Consider the following 20,506-nt stretch of genomic DNA (forward strand, 5'->3'; position numbering starts at 1 on the left):
GTCTGGAGGAGACAAGTGCTGCATTGCACCAATGGAGGGGGGGGGGGGGTTCCTCAGAACACCAAGCCTGTCCGGTTGGAATCAATGTCGACTGAGTTATTCGTCTTCAAGTCAGGGTTGGCCTACCCAGGGCGGTGACAACAATAGCATCACATGGCAACAACAGCCACTCAGATTGGGACCTATTTGTTGAGCAACAGGAGCTTCCAGATGCCCAGGAAACTGCACTAGAAAAGGTTCCTGTGATGAGGACACAGTCTCCTAGTTTTCACCATTGATCATGTCAATGTAAACCAAGGAACAGTCATTTTCTTTGTCCATGCTTTTTTTGTAAATATTCCTGATGAAGTGTATGTGTTTGCTATAATGCCTGTATAATGCAGGTCGTTCATCTATAAGATGATGGTTGCGTTCTTGTGCAACACCACATTATAGAAAAATCATGCTTGAGAAACAGTGCTTAAAGTGTTGACGATGTAACTGCATTAAAGCCAACACATGTTTTAAAAGTTCGCGCTTTAGAAACAGTGTCTCCAATTCATCGATCACATTACAGCGAACTTGCGTTAATGAAATGTGTGTTATAATAACCTGTAGTTATGTGTGTGGTTAAAGGAGGTATTGAAATAAGGGGAGGGGTGTTATGTATGTAGTTAGTTGTGTGCTTCCCATTAAGAGAGTGGGTCAGGTCACCCTTAGTCAGGAGCTAGTGGAGGTAATTGAAAACAGACTGTGGAGCTGAGAGACCTAGTTTATCTTCTGCATACCTCATGTTCTATTTATGGTTCTAGTGAACCACATACATAATTCCTTCACCCTAAACTCCCTAATTACAGATTATCAAATCCACAAATGCCTGTTTCCTGGTGGGCTGTACCACAAAAGCCATCGTATTGACGTTCCATATATTCCTTTTCTTAAGATCCACTGCCAACCTGATTTTCCTAGCCTACCTGTACATTGAAGTCACACAGGTTTATTGCAGTAGTGCCTTTCTTACAAACCTTTTCTGTCTCCTGATTTATTTTTTCCCCACATCCTGATGACTGCTAGGAGGTCTGTACATAACTCCCATCATGGTCTTTTCTCCTTTGAGTTTCCTCAACTCTATCCACACAGATTCTGAGTCTATCGACTTAATTTCATTTTTTACTAACAAGGCAACTCCATCCTTCTGCCCACCTGCCTGTCCTTTCAGTAGGATGTGTATCCTTGGATATTTACTGCCCAGTCCTGATACCCGTGCAGGCACAACTCTGATAACCACAACATTGTACCTGCCAAATTCAATCTGCACGACAAGCTCATTTACTTTGCCCAATATACTGTGTGCACTTAAGTACAACACCCTCAATCCTGCATGACTGCCCCCTTCTCATAATTGCTCCTTTATCTGCTGTGCATGAAGTTAGATTCCTGACCCTCTCCATACTTTCTGTCCTATCACTTGTTCTGAAATATTCTGCTGAGCCCTTCCCCTCACTTTTAACGTTTTCCATAGTTTTCCAGATGACTGAACCCTCCACCCCTCCTCGCCTCCCTCCCATCCTATTTAGTTTAAATCACTATCCATGCATCTAGTTCTGTGATTTTCCAGGACTCTGGTACTAGCATGATTCTGGCGAAGCCTGTCCCATCAGAACCGTTGCCTCCTTCAACAGTACTGGGGTGCCAATGTCCCATGATACCAAATCTATTTCTCCCAAACCAATCCTTGAGCCACACATTTACCTCTTTAAACTTGTTGATCTTGTGCCAATTGGCTCTGGCTCAGGTAGTAATCCAGAGATTATTACCTTTATAGTTCTGCTTTTTCATTTCGCCCCTAGGTGTTCATATTCCTTCAGCAGTACCTCTTTCCTCTTTCTACCGAAATCATTGCTATCTACGTGGACCACGGCAACTGGACCTTTCCTCTGCCAATTCATGTTCCTCTCATGAACCCGGGCACCAGGAAAACAACATAGCTTTCAGGACTCTTGATCCTGGCCACAGAAAAGTGTCTATTCCCCTGACTATACTATCCCCAATTACAACTATGTTTGTCTTAGCATCTCCTCCACATGTCTCTTCAATATATTGCTCTGCAAACCATCCCTACATACTCCAGAAACTCATCTTCCACAGCTTTAGTGGTCAATTAATTTACCCAGTCCATACGCAGATTGAAATCACCCTTGAGAACTGTTCTGATTTGGAGATGCCGGTGTTGGACTGGGGTGTACAAAGTTAACCTGGTGTTGTGTGATTTTTAACCTTGAGAACTGTGTTACACATGCCTCTTGCTTCTCTCATCTCCTGATTAATACTGTGTCCTATATTTACTGGCCTTTAATTAATCCCAGCCAATGTCTGCTGCCCCTTGCTGTTTCTTAACTCCACCCAAGCTGTTTCCACACGTTACTCTTTCGATCTGAGATCTTCCCTTACTAATGTATTGATGCCATCCCTTTTGATCAGCGCAACTTTCCCACATTTTTCTTCTTGTCTGTCCTTCCTAAGTGTTGAATATATTCAAATATTCAGTTCCCAGCGCTGGTCTCAATGCAGTCATGTTTCTCTGATGGCAATTAGATCATACCCATTTTTCTCCATTTCTTCTTTTAGATCATCGATGTTGTGCGAATGCTGTGTACCAGAAGGATGTCCTGCAACTGCTCAATAACATCCTGACCCTGGTGCCAGAAAAGCACTGCACCATCCTGGAATTGGCATGCTAGCTCAGTGGTTAGTACTGCTGTCTCTCTGCACCAGGGTCCTGAGTTTGATTCCAGCCTTGGACGCCTGTCTGTGTGGAGCTTGCCCTGTGTCTGTGTGGGTTTCCTTTGGGTGCTCTGGCTTCCTTCTCTAATCCAAGGTTGTGCAGGTTAGGTGGACTAGTCATGCTAAATTGCCCACAGTGTCTCGTTAAGTGTAGGCTAGGTGGATTGGTTGTGGTAAAAACCCCATGTGGGGTTCTGGGGGTGGGGTGGGTCTAGGTGGCATGCTCTTTGAAGGGTTGGTGCAGATGTCTTAGGCTAAATGGCTTCTTTCTGCCCTCTGGGGATTCTATGATCATGTTTACTGCCCCAGAAATGCCTGTCTGGTCCCCTGACTGTGAAATCCCCTAAAACTATTGCTCTTCTTCCTCCTCCTGTGCAGAGTTGAGTCGCCTCTGGTACCATGGGCTTGGTTTTGTCTGCACTCTCCTGAGGAACTATGGTTTCCAAAATAGAACACTAGTTAGGAAACATAATACCCTCAGGGAACTCTTGCACTACCTGATTATTTTTCTTAGACTACCTGTTAGTCACCCATTCCCTGTCTGCATCTGTGGTGTGAGCACTGCCCTATACATACTGTTGCCTGCCTTGCAGACTTCAGGCACTGCTCAAGTTCCTGAAGCTTGTGCAGCCGATAACACTTCCTACAAATGTGTTTGTCACAAGCTCCGTCTGTGACTTCATGAATACCATATGATGAATAATTCATTTAGCCCTCCAGACCTGCCATCTCATAACTCTAAAATTATTTGATACCCTCAGAATAAGTAGACACTGACTCCCACAGCTACCTGGACTACACCTCCTCCCACCCTCCCCCCTGTAAAACTCCATCCCATATTCCCAATTCCTTCGTCTCCGCTGCATCTGCTCCCAGGAGGACCAGTTCCAACACTGCACAGCCCAGATGGCCTCCTTCTTCAAGGACCGCAGACTCCCCCCAGACGTGATCGACGATGCCCTCCACCGCATCTCCTCCACTTCCCGCTCCTCCGCCCTTGAGCCCTGCTCCTCCAACCGCCACCAAGACAGAACCCCACTGGTTCTCACCTACCACCCCACCAACATTCGTATACAACGTATCATCCGCCCTCATTTCCGCCACCTCCAAACGGACCCCACCACCAGGGATATATTTCCCTCCCCTCCCCTATCAGCGTTCCGCAAAGACCACTCCCTTCGTGACTCCCTCGTCAGGTCCACACCCCCCACCAACCCAACCTCCGCTCCCGGCACCTTCCCCTGCAACCGCAGGAAATGTAAAACTTGCGCCCACACCTCCTCCCTCACTTCCCTCCAAGGCCCCAAGGGATGCTTCCATATCCGCCACAAGTTCACCTGTACCTCCACACACATCATCTATTGCATCCGTTGCACCCGGTGTGGCCTCCTCTATATTGGGGAGACAGGCCGCTTACTTGCGGAACACTTCAGAGAACACCTCAGGGACGCCCGGACCAACTAACCCAACCACCCCGTGGCTCAACACTTTAACTCTCCCTCCCACTCCACCGAGGACATGCAGGTCCTTGGACTCCTCCACCGGCAGAATATAACAACACGACGGCTGGAGGAGGAGCGCCTCATCTTCCGCCTGGGAACCCTCCAACCACAAGGAATGAACTCAGATTTCTCCAGTTTCCTCATTTCCCCTCCCCCCACCTTGTCTCAGTCGGTTCCCTCAACTCAGCACCGCCCTCCTAACCTGCAATCTTCTTCCTGACCTCTCCGCCACCACCCCACTCCGGCCTATCACCCTCACCTTGACCTCCTTCCACCTATCACATCTCCATCGCCCCTCCCCCAAGTCCCTCCTCCCTACCTTTTATCTTAGCCTGCTTGGCACACTCTCCTCATTCCTGATGAAGGGCTTATGCCCGAAACGTCGAATTTCCTATTCCTTGGATGCTGCCTGACCTGCTGTGCTTTAACCAGCAACACATTTTCAGCTCTGAAAACATAACAAGCTATTTCTAAACAAAAGGATAAAAAAAGTCTACAAACATAAACTCAACCTTCACTTTAAAGACTGAAAATTCTGATCAAACCAACTCACCATCAGGAGCTTTTCTTGTACTTATGACATCATATGCTGTTGGCCTCAGTATAGGTAGGCCTCTTGATCCATGCCTTATTTCATTTTCCTCTCACCTCTCACTGTTGTTATCAACATAATTAAATTGTCTCTTCCTCCCCTCTATGCCGAATTCCTGCTTTGATCTAAATTCCCAGTTTCCCACTGTCTCACACTCACTCCAGTGAGGTCTCCCTCACTCTGACCATGTGGTTCAGTAACGTCATCATTTCCCTGACAACCAGTGCAGTTTAACTTTTCAAAATTTTGTACTCATGAGTACAGCAAATTTAATTCTTCCAATCCTTTGGAAAGTCTTCATAAAAGGTAATTGAAGGTTAACCAAGTAACTAGCTCATGAATATTTGCATGCGTTGTGGGGCAAGACTTGTACTGACCCATCCTCCTCAGCAACATTTTAGAAATTGTCAGAAAAGTACCATATCAAATTGCTAACTACTACAGAATTTGTTCTACTGTCTTGTCATTGGTCGCAGCCCCAGAGTTGCTATCCACTGCAGTTATGTACTATATATATATATATATATATATATATAAAAAGCAAATGATTTTTATGTCATTGATAAGCTGGTGCAAAGTTGCTGAACTTGAGCATTACTTTCGTTTATTACTTTACTGCTATTACATTTAATTGTAATGTATAAAATACATTTTATTTCTAAGTCCTAAAGTCCTTTCATTACCAACAATTACTTCCTTGCAAACAATTACTTTTGATTATCAAGTCAATGAGTTGGTTGGGGTTAACAAAGGTCAGTCAACATTGCAAAAACCTTGTCCCAACAGTCTTAGCTTTAACTACAAAGCAGAGAAATTAAAAAGTCATTTTGAGTAATCTGAATTAACCATTTCAAAAGATTATAATGGAGAAAAATGGACTTTAACTGTAACTATCCTTCCAAATTTAACATTTTGGCCTGTATTTTTGTTTATTTAGAGCAGCAATTGGAATTGAGCTGCTATGACTCCAAGACTGAAAAGTCATAGATTATAACGAAATGGAGGAATAAAAACTTCCCTTAAATATCTCATATCCTACTCTCAAAGTTGGAAATTAGTAAATTAAGCTCATGACTCATGCAAATAATATTTTTGAACTTTCTACACTTTGTTGCACAGACTTCCTGTATATTGAGGTGGGGTTGTCCTGACTTCCGTATGTAAGTCAGACTCAACGTATAGTGATGCAATGGGATTTGTAGGTAGGTACTCATGTTTACAGCAAGGAAAATGTTTTACTGGAGAATTATACCGTAGCCCTGCCTCTGGTTCCAACAGTGGATTTCCATGCAAATGGAAATACATGAAGGCGGCAAAGTACAATGAACATTCAGAAATGTATTTAAAATTATAAAGGAAAGCAAGCATCAAGGATTTGTTGATTGCTTCACAATTAATTAAGGCATGATAGCGATTTTTGAGAATGATAGTTGGAAAATTAAAAAGATGAGGAATATTAATTTTATTTAAAACACAAATATATCTTTCCCCATCCTTTAAATGCAATATTCCATCCAGTGTAATTGTTGTAGAAACCTGAAAATAAAACATGTCCCCTAGCAACATGAGACTGGATATGCTCAGAAATCAGTGAAATTAGGACAACTAAATGATATGGTAAGCTAGCCTGTTTGGAGAGCTGACAATTGACTGTAAGTGATTAGAAAAGAGTTTTGTGAGTGGGCGATTGTCTGGAAATGAGCGTTGTCATTCTTGTCAATTATGGTATTAAAAATGTGACTTTTCAGTAATGTTTTTATTTAATTTTTCATGACTTAAAGTCATGCACCAACTGTGCTTGTTTAAAGTTTGTTTCTTTAACTCTGCGGTTGACGAAAATGTTTAGGAATTGAAAATACTTATTACGAAAATGGCAAAGGACATTCAGCAGAGATAACTCTGCAACTTTGCCTCCTAAGGGGATTTAACCGGTTAGGGACTATGGTAGGGATGTTATTGTGACAATGTGACCCAGTCTCCAATCCTTATGCGTTTAGCTCCTGGGTGTGTGCCTTCACTTAGTGTTAAAAGAACTGAGCATCATTGAAGTTTGTGGTGTTCAGTGTAACAATACTTTGATGTACTGACTGTACTTACTGTGTCACATCCAATAGCATCGGTGCAAATTATAGTGAATTAGGAATACAGGAATTATTCCAAGGCAGTGGTCTGATTAAAGTGGAATCAGAAGGTAAAGTATGATGCAGCAGAAAAACTCACATCATTCATAAAATCATGGTGGTTTACAGTATGCAGGGAGGCTATTTGTGTGTGTGCTAGCTCTTTACCTGAACAATTAAAAAATATATCTCGAAAGTCCATAGCCTTCCAAACTTGTTCTGCTTCAAAATATTGTCAATTTCCTCTCGAAAGTAGGAACTGCTCAAATAAATGGGAAAACATTCCATGCTTCCACAGAATTTTGTCTTAACTTTTCTTCTCATTCTCTTAATTACAAAATCAAATTATAAGACAATAAGATATAAGAGCAGAAATAGACCATTCAGCCCATTGAAAATGTTAGCCATTCAATGAGATTGTGGTTGATTTGATAATCCTCAACTCTACTTTCCTGCTTTTTTCCCATTACCCTTGATTCCCTTACTGATTAAAAATCTATCTTTCTGAGCCTTGAGTGACCCAGCTTTAACAGCCCTTTGTGGTAAAGAATTCAACAGTTTCACTACCATCTGAGAGAAGAAAATTCCTCCTCATCTCTGTCTTCAATATGTAACCCCTTGTTCTGAGATTATGCCCTCTGGTCCTGGGCTTCAACAGAATTGGAAACAACGTTTCAGCAACCACACTGTCAAATCCACTAAGAATATTGTACTTTTCATAAAATCGCCTCTCATTCTTCTACATTCCAATGAATACAGGCCCATTCAACTGACTCAACTTGTCTGCATAGGACAGTTCCTCCATTCCCAGTATCAACTTTGTGAACCTTGACTCGACTACCTCTACAGCCTGTATATTTTCCTCTAGATAAGAGACACAGCACTGTTCACTGTATTCGATCTGTAATCTGACCAGTGCCCTGTATAGTTTTAGCAAGCCTCCCCTACTTTTAAACTCCATTTGATATAAAGGTCATTTAACATCTCTATTACCCCTGAACTTGGATGCAAGTATTATGTGATTCATGTTCAAGGATTCCCAAATCCCCTTATTCTGTTGTTTTCTGTTGTCTTTCTCCATTTAAATAATATTCAGCTCCTGACCAAATTGGATAACCTCATTTCCTCATGTTACTTCTCATCTGCCAAATTTTTGCCTACACTCTTAACCTGTCTATAATTCTCTGAAGACTTTTTGTGTCATCCTCATTGTTTGTCTTGCCATCTATTTTTGTGCCATCCACAAATATTAATCTTTGTTATCCAAGTTTTTAATATAGGTTGCAAATAATTGTGGACTCTGCATTGAATCCAGTGGAGCTCTCTGAGTTACAGGTCGACATCCTGAAAATGTCTACCTTATCCCAATTCTTTGTCTTCTAATAGTTATTCAATCCTTTATCCATGCTAATATACCACTTCCAACACCAGTAGGTCTTATCCTATTAAGTAGCCTAATTGGTATCTTATCAAATGTCTTCTGAAAATCTAAATTTGTTAGATCTGCTGCTTCCCCTTTATCTCTCTTGCTCATTACCTCCTCAAAGAATTAAAGGAAATTTGTCAGGCATGAATTCCCCTTCCTGAAGCCATGCTGACTCTGCTTGATATTTTTAATTCTAAGTGCTCTGCTATTTCATCCTTTATAATATAATAAACTCTGACGTGTTCTCAATAGCAAACATTAAGCTAACTCGCCTTTTGTTATCTTTTGTTTGTCTCCTGCCCTTTTTAAATAAAAGTGAGCGTGCATTTAGGGTGTGAGGGGCAAGATTTAAAAGGGATCTAAGGGGCAACTTTTTCACTCAGAAGGTATGGAATGAGCTGCCAGAGGAATTGATGGAAGCTGGTGTGGAACAGCATTTAAAAGACATCTGGATGTGCACATGAGGGATATGATCCAAATACTAGCAAATGTGTCTAGATTAATTTAGGATATCTAGTTGGCATGGATGAGTTGGACTGAAGGATCTATTTCCATGCTGTATAACCCTATGACTCAATGACTCAATAACAATTGGGTTATTGAGTGCCCATTTCAGTGACCACATGCCTTTTAAAATTCTTTCCCTTTGGACATATTTGGCAAATGTTTCTACTATTTTTTATTTTTTATTCACTCATGAGATGTGGGCATTATTGACTGGCCAGCATTTATTGCCCGTCCCTAATTTCTTTTGAGAAGGTGGCGGTGAACTGGCTTCTTGAACCACAGCAGTCCATGTGCTGTAGGTAGACCCACAATACCATTAGTGAGGGAATTCCAGGATTTGACCCAATGACAATAACGAACAGCAATATATTTCCAAGTCAGAATGGTGAATGACATGGAGGGAAACTTACAGGTGGTAGTGTTTGTAAGATTTTGACAATGCTGTTCATTTTTAGGACTCTATATTAATTGGATGTAATGTTCAAATTTTACTTTGCAATCTTTTTGAGCATTCTAATCTGAATTTCCATTTGCTAGTGAGCTATTGATCAGTTTAAAGTAAGCTGGCAAATATCCCAGGAGCAGTATAGGTGTCAGTCTGTCTCCTCCAAAAAAGCCACATTGTAATGATGAAGACTACCTGATGCTTTCTGAAAGGTTGTAGCATTTTCTTCATTTTTATTAGTCATCATAGTTCAAAAACTTGGTTATTTGATCGAATATGATATCTTACCGAGGATAATATATGAGGAACGGCTGAGGATCCTGGGATTGTATTCATTAGAGTTTAGAAGATTAAGGGGAGACTTAATAGAAACTTACAAGATAATACATGGCTTGGAAAGGGTGGACGCTAGGAAATTGTTTCCATTAGGCGAGGAGACTAGGACCCGTGGACACAGCCTTGGAATTAGAGGGGGTCAATTCAGAACAGAAATGCGGAGACATTTCTTCAGCCAGAGAGTGGTGGGCCTGTGGAATTCATTGCCGCAGAGTGCAGTGGAGGCCGGGACGCTAAATGTCTTCAAGGTAGAGATTGATAGATTCTTGAAGTCACGAGGAATTAAGGGCTACGGGGAGAATGCTGGTAAGTGGAGTTGAAATGCCCATCAAGCCATGGTTGAATGGCGGAGTGGACTCGATGGGCTGAATGGCCTTACTTCCACTCCTATGTCTTATGGTCTTATGATCAGCCAAGAGTCAATTTCAAGGAGTTTCATGCAGAAATTCTCACAATGAACTTCAGTGAGTTATCTCATTAAATTATACACTGCTCATTTCATTATGTATGCCCCTGGAGTTTCGACAGCAAGATGATTGAGGAATGTGGGATCTTGACTTCATTCTGAGTTCCTCTTACTCCCAAGGAGACAGGGTAGTGACAGTTGGACCCACCCATAAGAGGAATGACAAAGATCTCTGGAGACTCCCTAGTGGCCTGGCCACTCCACCCCACTCTGCCTGCAATCTCCAAACCCATCTGCATGGATATATGAATAGGAAGGGTTTACGAGGAATATGAGCCAAATGCTAGCAAAAGAACTAGGTCAGATTGGGATCTCTAGTCAGCGCAGCCAAGTTGGATAGAAGGGTCTGTTTCCATGCTTTCTCACTCTCTGACTGAGTTCAAGCTGGGGAGGTGAAACTGCATCTGGGAAGGACACTCTCAGCTTATCCAGGCCTTCTAGGCCACCTGGATCATATGTCCAAAACTCCATAGCCAACAGGCTCCACTACAGGGCAGGTTCCCTTCACCCCTATTAAGGCAGGAAAAAGCAAAAGAAAACCTTATGAGGGCATATAGGTAACACAGTTGATACTTCATTGTAAATACATTACCAGATTTGTAAACATATGTACACATCTTATGATCAGCTCTCTGAACACTGTCATTTTTGCTGCACTTTACAAGAATGAATGTACAGAGGCAACCATCTTGAGTATCTGATGTCCTAACTTTGTCTGAGTGATAACTAGTCTTTCCATAGCTCCCAAACCAGCATGACACATTAATTTAAGGAGCATCAGATGTTCTGAAGGATTCCATCAGTTTTGAAAAATAACAACGGAAAAAGTTTTTTGAAAAAAATCAGACTGGTAATCTGCAATCACAGATTGGAAATAGACAGGGGATGGTGGCTTCAGAAGCATCAAAACATTTACAATCAATGAAAGATGATTCTATGCAATTCAGTTCCATTCAAAGTGGTCCCTTTGTATTGCTTTGACCAGCACTACTGTGCTGTATGATGCTGAAGGTACTGTTTCTTTTAAAGCACATATTAATTTCATGCTCAGCACAATGCCATAGTTCTTGTGAATCTTTATTGTCCATCACATGACTTTGCTTCATCTTTCAGTTGTCGGGAAGAAAGCATCCACAGATTAAACATGCTCTTTGACTGTACAGTACAGCAATGAAGTCCCCAGACATGACCAGCGTGGAACCTGATATGGAGGAGATATCTCATGGCTCTCATTGGCCCAAGTGGAAAAGAATGTCACATTACAGAAATGCTGGGCAACATAGCATGGCATTCTGACCACCAACTCTAAGCAGTGCCTCCCTTTCTCATCAGCACAGCGTTTCATGGAAGACAACAAGCCACTGTCCATTTTCGCCACAACATGAGGACAATTTTGGCTGGAAGCTGTACATTTAGGTGGATTCTCCACTTCTGCTTAAAGGCATTCCAGTTTTATTTGCTGCTCATTCATTTATTCATTTGGATGCTGTTATGCAGTTGCCACAGAGACAAAATCAGTTTCTGTGACTGGATCAATTGTCAACAGTTCTAATAAGCCTATATGGACAGTATCAGAAACAAAGCAGCTATTCAGTAGTGTGATCATTCAGCAGTCACAGCATACACAAACAAATTTGAACAGCATCCTCAAAATAGAGATATGGAGACATCTGGTATTATATATGCACTACTCCAAAATCAAACCCAATATTGGAAAACAATGCTTCAGAGCAATTATATTCGCAAACTGAACTAAGTATGCAAGAAATCGTGATGTTCAAGGTTGGATCTTTTGGGGAGCAGAATTTCAAACCCCTATTGGAACATTAGTATTTTAGAACATAGAACATTACAGCACAGTACAGGCCCTTTGGCCCTTGATGTTGCACCGACCTGTGAAATCAATTTGAAGCCTATCTAACCTACATTATTCCATTATCATCTGTAATTTCATCCATTTTGTAATATACATAAGGTCAAAAGTTACATATCTTGGAGCTCCTTATTAAGACACAACATTTGCTTCTTTGTGAACACTCCATAGCACAGTGTCAAAGTGTAACATCATCGTGATTGATGTGAAGGCTTAGGAATCTAGTTACTGAAATACTGTTCTATAACCAACATTGCATATAAATTACTGGTTCATGCATCTAATATGGGCATGACAGTTGGTGAATTCTTTGTAGCGTTGCTTCTCAGGCAAATGCAATGCTGAGGGAGAGAGCTATTACAACACGCCAAACCCAGCAATGACAATACCCTACAGCAGCTGCTGCTGTTGTTCAGCCTCCCAGAGGGGAAACGGTAGTTAAACAGCCTCCAGGGAGGCACAGGAGAATGACCAGACCACACCCACTGGCTTCGCCATCACGTTTGACAGTTCTGGGAAACACAGTGCAGGTGCAGACCAAGGATGTGCATGACAATCATCACCAAACTGTGTCCTCTGTTAGTGCAGACCTGCATTCAAAAGGCATGGGTGGCAAGACCACCTCTTGAATTTTTATGCCAAAAGTTCATTTCAGGTTGCAACTAAGCATCGGTATGTTATTTCCCAATCCTCAGACCACAAGTGCATGCAGGATATCATTACTGATATTTTCTCCGCATTATACCAGCTTATAATGCTCTCCCATGATGAGGAGGGTCGAGCAACCCAAATAATGGGATTCTCGAACATTGCTGAGCTTCCCCAGATCCAGGGGGCAATAGTCTGTATCCACAATGCTTTGAGCGTGCCTTATCATTGACCTGTAGAATTTATTAATAGTAAAGGCTTTGATTCTATCAATCTCCAACTTATTTGTGACCATTGACCCTGGACTTTGGAGGTATTTCCCAGATATCCTTGAAGCTGCTACATCCTAAAGAGCTCACAGGTCCCTATCTGGGATGCAGTCTCCCATTTCTGGACCATGCCGTTGGTAATAATGACGGCCCACTGCAGTGTGTAGTGCAATTCCTGCCTTGCAGTCTTTGAAGTGGTGTGGATCTGGGTTTAAATACCATACCAGCTGTATGAAGATCGCCGGTCACTGCAATGACAAGCACTTGTGCCATTTTTGCCACAGATACCAGTTGCAGAATTAATGAGATGAAATGGGCCACGATGGACCAGCGATCTTGCATCTCACTCGAAAAACACTTTGCCAAAAAATGGGAAAATTCAGCCCACTATTTCCTGTTACTCTGCTGGAAACATGTGATCTTGGCTGCCTTGTGGGAATATTTGGATGAATCTTTAAAGATAATTTACGTAATCAAAAGAAAAATGTAGCATTGCTTTTACAACCACTCTCTATCTTTCCGGATTTGTCATTCTGTACCACAATTGAATGTAACTTTTGGGACCTAAGAGAAAAAAGAGATCAACATTAATTTTAGGCTGTAGTTACAGATGACCCTTGTCTGAAGTCAATGAAAGGGGCTCAAGCAGACCATTTCTAAAAAAGACAAAACTCTCAGGTTTAGGAATAAAAGTTGAAAACTCAAGAGTGTTATTTGGCACAGTTTTGCAATTGATTTTGTGGTATAGTTCTTCTGTGACATGGTATCATGACAGATTAGAACCCTGAAATACTTATAGACATTTCAAACAATTGGAGAAGACATAAGTGTTTTTGAACAAAGACTACAAGTCATTTCTGCGTGATAATGTAACTTCTGAACATGGGGTGCACTGAGTGCTACAAGATTCACTCTGTGAACGTCTGGAAAGTCACATTTTGTAGAGGTGGTAAGAAAGCTTCAAAGAGCAAGACTTGTAAGGAAATCTACTTACCAGGAAAAAAAAACCCTGTGGGTTATGTTACAGACTGGGGACATGAGTCAAAAACCAAGTTACCAGGAAGGTACAAAACAGAGGTTTAAAAGAACCAACTACAGCTCCTGGTCTGTGTGTGCTTGTGGACAAAGTGTGCTGTGAGCGTCAGAGCTGAGAAAACTCCTCTTCACCCATGCATTGCTGATTAAAAAAAAGGAAGTCTCTCTCTCTATCTCTCTTTCTTGAAGGTAGAAAACAAGTATTTGAAAGGAAACAGGACAAAGGCCTTTCAGCTGACCTGCACAACCAAGCATCTTGAAATCAACTGTCTGCCTGCCAACATCATTGCTACAGCTAACAATCTACATAAGAGCCATAACGTCCCATTGCCTAAGGAACTCAGAGATTGATCCGGATATCTTCTTTAACTTTTATGTTTTTTGGACTCCCCTCCCTTTTCTAACCTTGTATAAATTTGTTACATGGTTATTTCTTGTTGTGTTTGGTAAACTAATAAACTCACTCTTTTACAAACTTGTGAAAACCTTGTTAGATTGACTCCTTATTAAAAAAAAGCATTAATTTGGCCTGAGAGAAAGGCATTTGCAAGGGAAGGAATCCTTCTTCATTTAACATTTTTGTAACCAGCCAACGTGACAGGTGAGTAAAGAAGGGGAGACAGTTTATCCTTCCTCTCCTGAGAAGTTGACAATGTGATTTGATTTGATTTATTATTGTCACATATACAGTGAAAAGTTTAGTTTTAGTGCAGTATAGACAGATCATAACATACAAAGTTCATTAGGGTAATAGAACAGAGCAAAGAATACAATGTAATGGCTGCAGAGAAAGTACACAAAGAGTGAGATCAACATTAAATTTAAACTTTGAGAAGTCCATTCAGAAATCTAATAACAGTAGGGAAGAAGCTATTCTTGAATCTGTTGGTATGTGTATCTTCTACCGAAAGGAAGAAGGTGTCAGAGATTATAACGGTCTTTGATGATGATGGCTGCCTTTGCAAGGAAGTGAGATGTGTAAATTGAGTCAGTCGATGGAAGGTTGGCTTGCATGATGGTCTGTTCACAACTTCCTGTAGTTTTTTATGGTCCTGGGCAGAGGAGTTGCCATACCAAACCATGATGCATCCCTCAACGCCATCACAAATTGGGGAATCTTGCTCAGGGTATGATGATAACACCCAGTTCAATGAAACATCACTTCAGAAACAGAAGAAGAAAGGCATTACTTGAGATGGCAACAGCCAAGGAATCCTGAGTCTTGCAATATGTAAAACTCTCGAGTTGTCTTCATTGCCTTTTGTTGTGTTTAGGAAATTCTGCTCGATTCATAAATGCTCATCATTTAAGACAGCACAGTGCTCAGTGGTTAGCACTGCTGCCTCACAGCGCCAGGGACCTGGGTTCAATTCCAGCCTCGGGTGACTGCTTGTGTGGAGTTTGCACATTCTCCCCGTGTCTGTGTGGGTTTTCGTAAGGTGCCCCAGACTCCTCCCACAATCCAAAGATGCACAGGTTAAGTGAATTGGTCATGCTAAATTTCCCGTAGTGTTCAGGGATGTGTAGGTTAGGTGCATTAGTCAGGGGTAAATGTGGAGTTGTAGGGTAAGGGAATGGGTCTGGGTGGGTTACTCTTCAGAGGGTCAGTCAAGTGGCCTGTTTCCATACTGCTGTGTTTCTATGATTTGTACCTTGTTGGATCAAACACAATTGAGGATATCATTTTCATAAGTTAAATAAAAACATGTTGCCACCATTCTAGGCTATTTCAGAAGGCAGTTAAGAGTCAATCACATTGCTGTGGTTCTAGAGTCATAAAGGGGCCAGATTAATACACCAAATTTCCTTCCCTAAATCACACTAGTGAAACAGTGAGGTTTTTACAAGAATTGATGACAGTGTTGTGGTCCACGTCACTGATGCTGGCTTTTTAATCTAAAAGTTTGCATTAACTGAATTCAAATTCTACCAGCAGACAGGAATAGAATCTCAGTGCCCTGAGCACTAGCTTGGGCCCCTGGATGGAGGCAAAAAAACTGCAGATGCTGGAATCCAAAGTAAACAGGCAGAAGGCTGGAAGAACACAAGATGAGCAGTTCAGAATATTACCATAATGCTGCTAACCCAGCACTCATAAGAATGTTATCAGACAAGATTTAACACAGAGCACTGTAAAGAAATATTAAAACCAGTAACTAAAGGATCTGTCAAAGAGATTGGATTTAATGAGAAACATGAACTATGAAAGAGAAACAGAGATATTTAGGTGGTATCCTAGGACTAGAATCGAAAGAACTGCTTGTTGTTTAGTGAAGGAAATCAGGGACTCACAGGACACCAGAATTGGAGGAGCAGACAGAAAACTTGGAGAGGTGCAGAGCTGGAGGAGATTACCAGGATAAGTAATGCTGTGACCACAGAGAGATTTGATTACAATTTTAAAACCAAGTCCTTCTTTTAAAGTTTTGCATTTTTTGTGCCAATACTAGCCAGTGTCGATGTTGGCAGTTTGTGTTTTCTGTGTGGTTTTGTGTAATTATGTTAATCATAAAGAATTCATCTTCGTGCAATACTATTATAAATATGTTGGGGAAGTAATTTACTAATCAATCACTTTGGGGAGATTAAAAAGGGTGCCTTTTGGAATCATGATTAGGGATAATGTCACTGTGCTAGTAATCCAAAGGCCGGGGCTCAATTTAATAGGACAGGGTCATGAGTTTGAATAGGCCGGGGTCATGAATATGAATACGCCAGGGTCATGAGTATGAATCCCACTGTGGCAGCTGTTAGAATCGAATTCAATTAATAAATTTAAAATTAAAGCTAGTATCAGTATTAGTGACCATGAAATAATTAGAATCCACGCTGACCAAGTTTCCCAAGCTAAACTGGTCGCACTTGCCTGCGATTGGCCCATATCTCTCTAAACCTTTCCTATTCATGTACCTATCCAAATGTCTTTTTAATGATGTAACTGTACCTGCGGTTCACTCCACATGTGAACCACCCTCTGGGTAAAAAAGTTGCCTCTCAGGTCCCTTTTAAATCTTCCTCCTCTCACCTTAAACTTATGCTCCCTAGTTTTGAAATCACCAACTTTAGGAAAAAGACCTTTGCTATTCACCTTATCTATGTCCCTCATTATTTTATAAATCATTATAAGATCCCCCCTCAAATTTATGCACTTTAGGGAAAGATGTCGAAGCATATCCATCCTCTATTTTGAACTCAAACCCTCCAGTCTCAGTAAAGCCCTTATAAATCTTTCTGCACCCTCCCCAATTTAATAATATCCTTCCTATAGAAGGGCAAGCAGAACAGTACTCCAGAAAAGACCTCACCAACTGCAACATCATGTCCCAGCTCCAATACTCAATGGTTTGAGCAATGAAGGCAAGCATGACCAACACCTCCTTTACCTGTCTACCTGTGATAATGGATGTAAAAGCCCAACTTGTTCACTAATTTCCTTCACAGAAAGATAGCAGCTTTGCTTATCTGGTCTAGCCTACATGTGACTTCAGACCCATAGCAGTGTGGTTGACCCTTAAATGACTTTGAATTGGGCTAGCAAGCCACATTAATGGATCAAGTACAGACAAAAGTGTTCAATTGAAGAGATTAGGTGAGGCTGTAATCAAGGCAGCATTTGATCTAGTTTGGCAACAAGGAGCCCAAGCAGAAATGGAGTCAATGGAAATCATAGGGAAAGGTCTCCTCTATTTGGTGTCATATATCCAACACAAAGAAAGGTGGCTTGGCTAGTTGGAGTTAATCCTTTCTTTCCTGGGACATCGCTGCGGGAGTTATTTCGGATAATGTCCTCAGCCCATTTGTCTTCAGCTAATTCAATTTCTGGATTAGTGGTGCTGGAAAAGCACAGCAGTTCAGACAGCATCCGAGGAGCAGTAAAATCGACGTTTCGGGCAAAAGCTCTTCATCAGGACCTACCTTCAGCTAATTCAATCATGACCTTCCTTTCATCATTGTTTACTGATGATTGTACACTTCAGGTTTGGATGGACAAGTGTTTAGTAACATTTGTACCACCCAAGTGCTGGGCAATGACTATTTTTGACAACTGAGAGTTTAACAATTTCTCTGTGACATTCAATGGCATTAATATAACTGAATCCCTCACTATCAACATCCTGAGGGGGGTCGTCCAGAACGTAAGAGGACATATAAATACTGTGGCTTCCAGAGTAGGTCAGAAGCTAGGAATATTGTGGTCAGAAATTTACCTCCTGTCTCCTTAAAGCCTGCCCACCATCTACAAGGCACAAATCAGGAGTGGTACACTTTCCTGGGTGAGTACAGTTCCATTAACACTCAAGAAGCTTGCCACCATCAAGGGCAATGCAGACCACTTGATTAACACTCCATCCACTGGCTAAAATATTCTCTCCCTCTACCGTTGATGCACAGTTGTAGCAGTATGTGCCACCTTCAAGATGCACTACAGCAACTCACCAAGGCTTCATTGACAGTACCTTCTAAATCTCTGATCTCTTAACACCTAGAAAAATAAAGGTTGAAGATACATGACAACACCATCAACTGCAAGTTCTGCTTCATAACAGTTACCATCCTATCTTGGAACTGTATCACCATTACTTCACCACAAGTGGTCCAAAGCCAGGAGCTCCCTTCCTATCTATATGGTGGATGTATCTGCACCACATGAACTGCAGCAGTTCACAAAGGAGGCTCACTATCCTCTCCAGGAGACGGTTAATCACAGAATCCCTACAGTGGGGAAGCAGGTCCTTCAGCCCATCAAGTCCACACCGAACCTCCGAAGAGAGACCCACCCAGACCCATTCCCTTACATTTAACCCCTGACTAATGCACTCAACCTACATGTCCCTGAACACTATGGACAATTTAGCATGGCTAATTCACCTAACCTGCACATCTCTGGATTGTGGGAGGAAACCGGAGCCCCCGGAGGAAGCCCACGCAGACACAGGGAGAATGTGTAAACTCCACACAGACAGTCACCCAAGGCTGGAATCAAACCCGGGTCCCTTGCGCTGTGAGGCAGCAGTGCCAACCAACTGTTAAGTATGGCAATAAATGCTGAGCTAGCCAGCATCCAATGAAAGAATAAAACAACAAATTCATTTTCTTGACATAAGTTTTATTGTTTAAAATTGATCAACCTGCTTAATAATGTGGTAGCCCGAATCTGCATTGCTACTGTGAGTTTCGATTGATATATATTTTTTGTTTTGTCACTTACTGTGAGAATAGAGTGATTTTCAATGTGAACTCTTCAAAACTTGTAAACAATGCAAAAATTGGACTGCTGTTAAATGAATATTCATTCTTTTAAGTACAATAATCCCTTGAATGAATAAGTGCAATTCAACTGTCGAAAATAATTGTGGTTATAAAGTATAATTATAAATTAATTTATTATAATATATGTGTAAAATTGATAAAATATCACAGATGCTAAGGAAGATATTCACTGTGGTTTGTTCCCAAGCAAATTTCCTGTTTATACTGTTTCGACAATGTTAGATTTAATTTATAACAATCAATGTCAGAAAATGTGCTTACACTATTTTTATCAAAACCATCTCAGTGCAATTGAATATTTATCTTCACACCAATTTATTTGTGTGAATGACTTCCAAGCATTTTTGCAGCTTTGTACAGTGTGGATGAACAAAAGATACTAGGGCGGTTTGCGGCTATAGTAAGTTTCAGTGCGTCACAGTTGTGTCTTAAAGTTTACTGCTACCGTCACCTCAAAACCCTCTTGGATTTCCAGACTCAGATATAAATTCCTTAATATTGATTGGAGAATGAAAGTAAGTGCAAATTTTATTTTAAACACAAGATGAAGCAAATACAGTTATTTTAAATGCTTTCTTTATTCTTTCATGGGATATGTGTCTCACTGGCAAGTCCAGCATTTGTTGTCGAGTTCAACCGTGTTCTATTCTTTTTGGACTTTGAGCAAAGGATAAAAGGTTTACTTCCCTGAAAAACATGAGTAAACCAGATGGGTTTTTACAACAATTGGGGGTAGATTCACAGCCATACTAAAGCTAGTTTTCAATTCAGATTCATCAACTGAACTACTATTTTATTTTCCAAAAACATTCCTTGTTCAAAAAAATTTGCAAGAGCATGCTCAATGACTGTTCAAACCAAATCAACTTCTTCCAACACTTACATTTACAAATATAGTTAATATTTACAAGTTCAAGGTCCAAGAAATTGGAAAGTTCATCACGATACTATTCTCTCACTGCTGCCTCCTGGAAGCTGAAGAGCTGCTCTCCACTTCCTTCGGTCAAGGAGCACAATGGACATAATTTTCAGTCCACAACAAATCCATGGAAAGTGTGGGGAACAGCACTAATCTCTGTATATCACCTTCTTGGATCTCAACGACCTTTGACTTTGTCAAGCATGAGGGATTGTGGAATAACTTCCCCAAATTTGGCTACCCACAGAAATTCATCACCATTCTCTGCCTGCTGCACGGTGACTTGCAAATTGTAATCCTCACCAATAGATCCACCATTGATCCAATATGAGTT

Source organism: Hemiscyllium ocellatum, chromosome 36, assembly GCF_020745735.1.
Source record: "Hemiscyllium ocellatum isolate sHemOce1 chromosome 36, sHemOce1.pat.X.cur, whole genome shotgun sequence".
NCBI lineage: Eukaryota > Metazoa > Chordata > Chondrichthyes > Orectolobiformes > Hemiscylliidae > Hemiscyllium > Hemiscyllium ocellatum.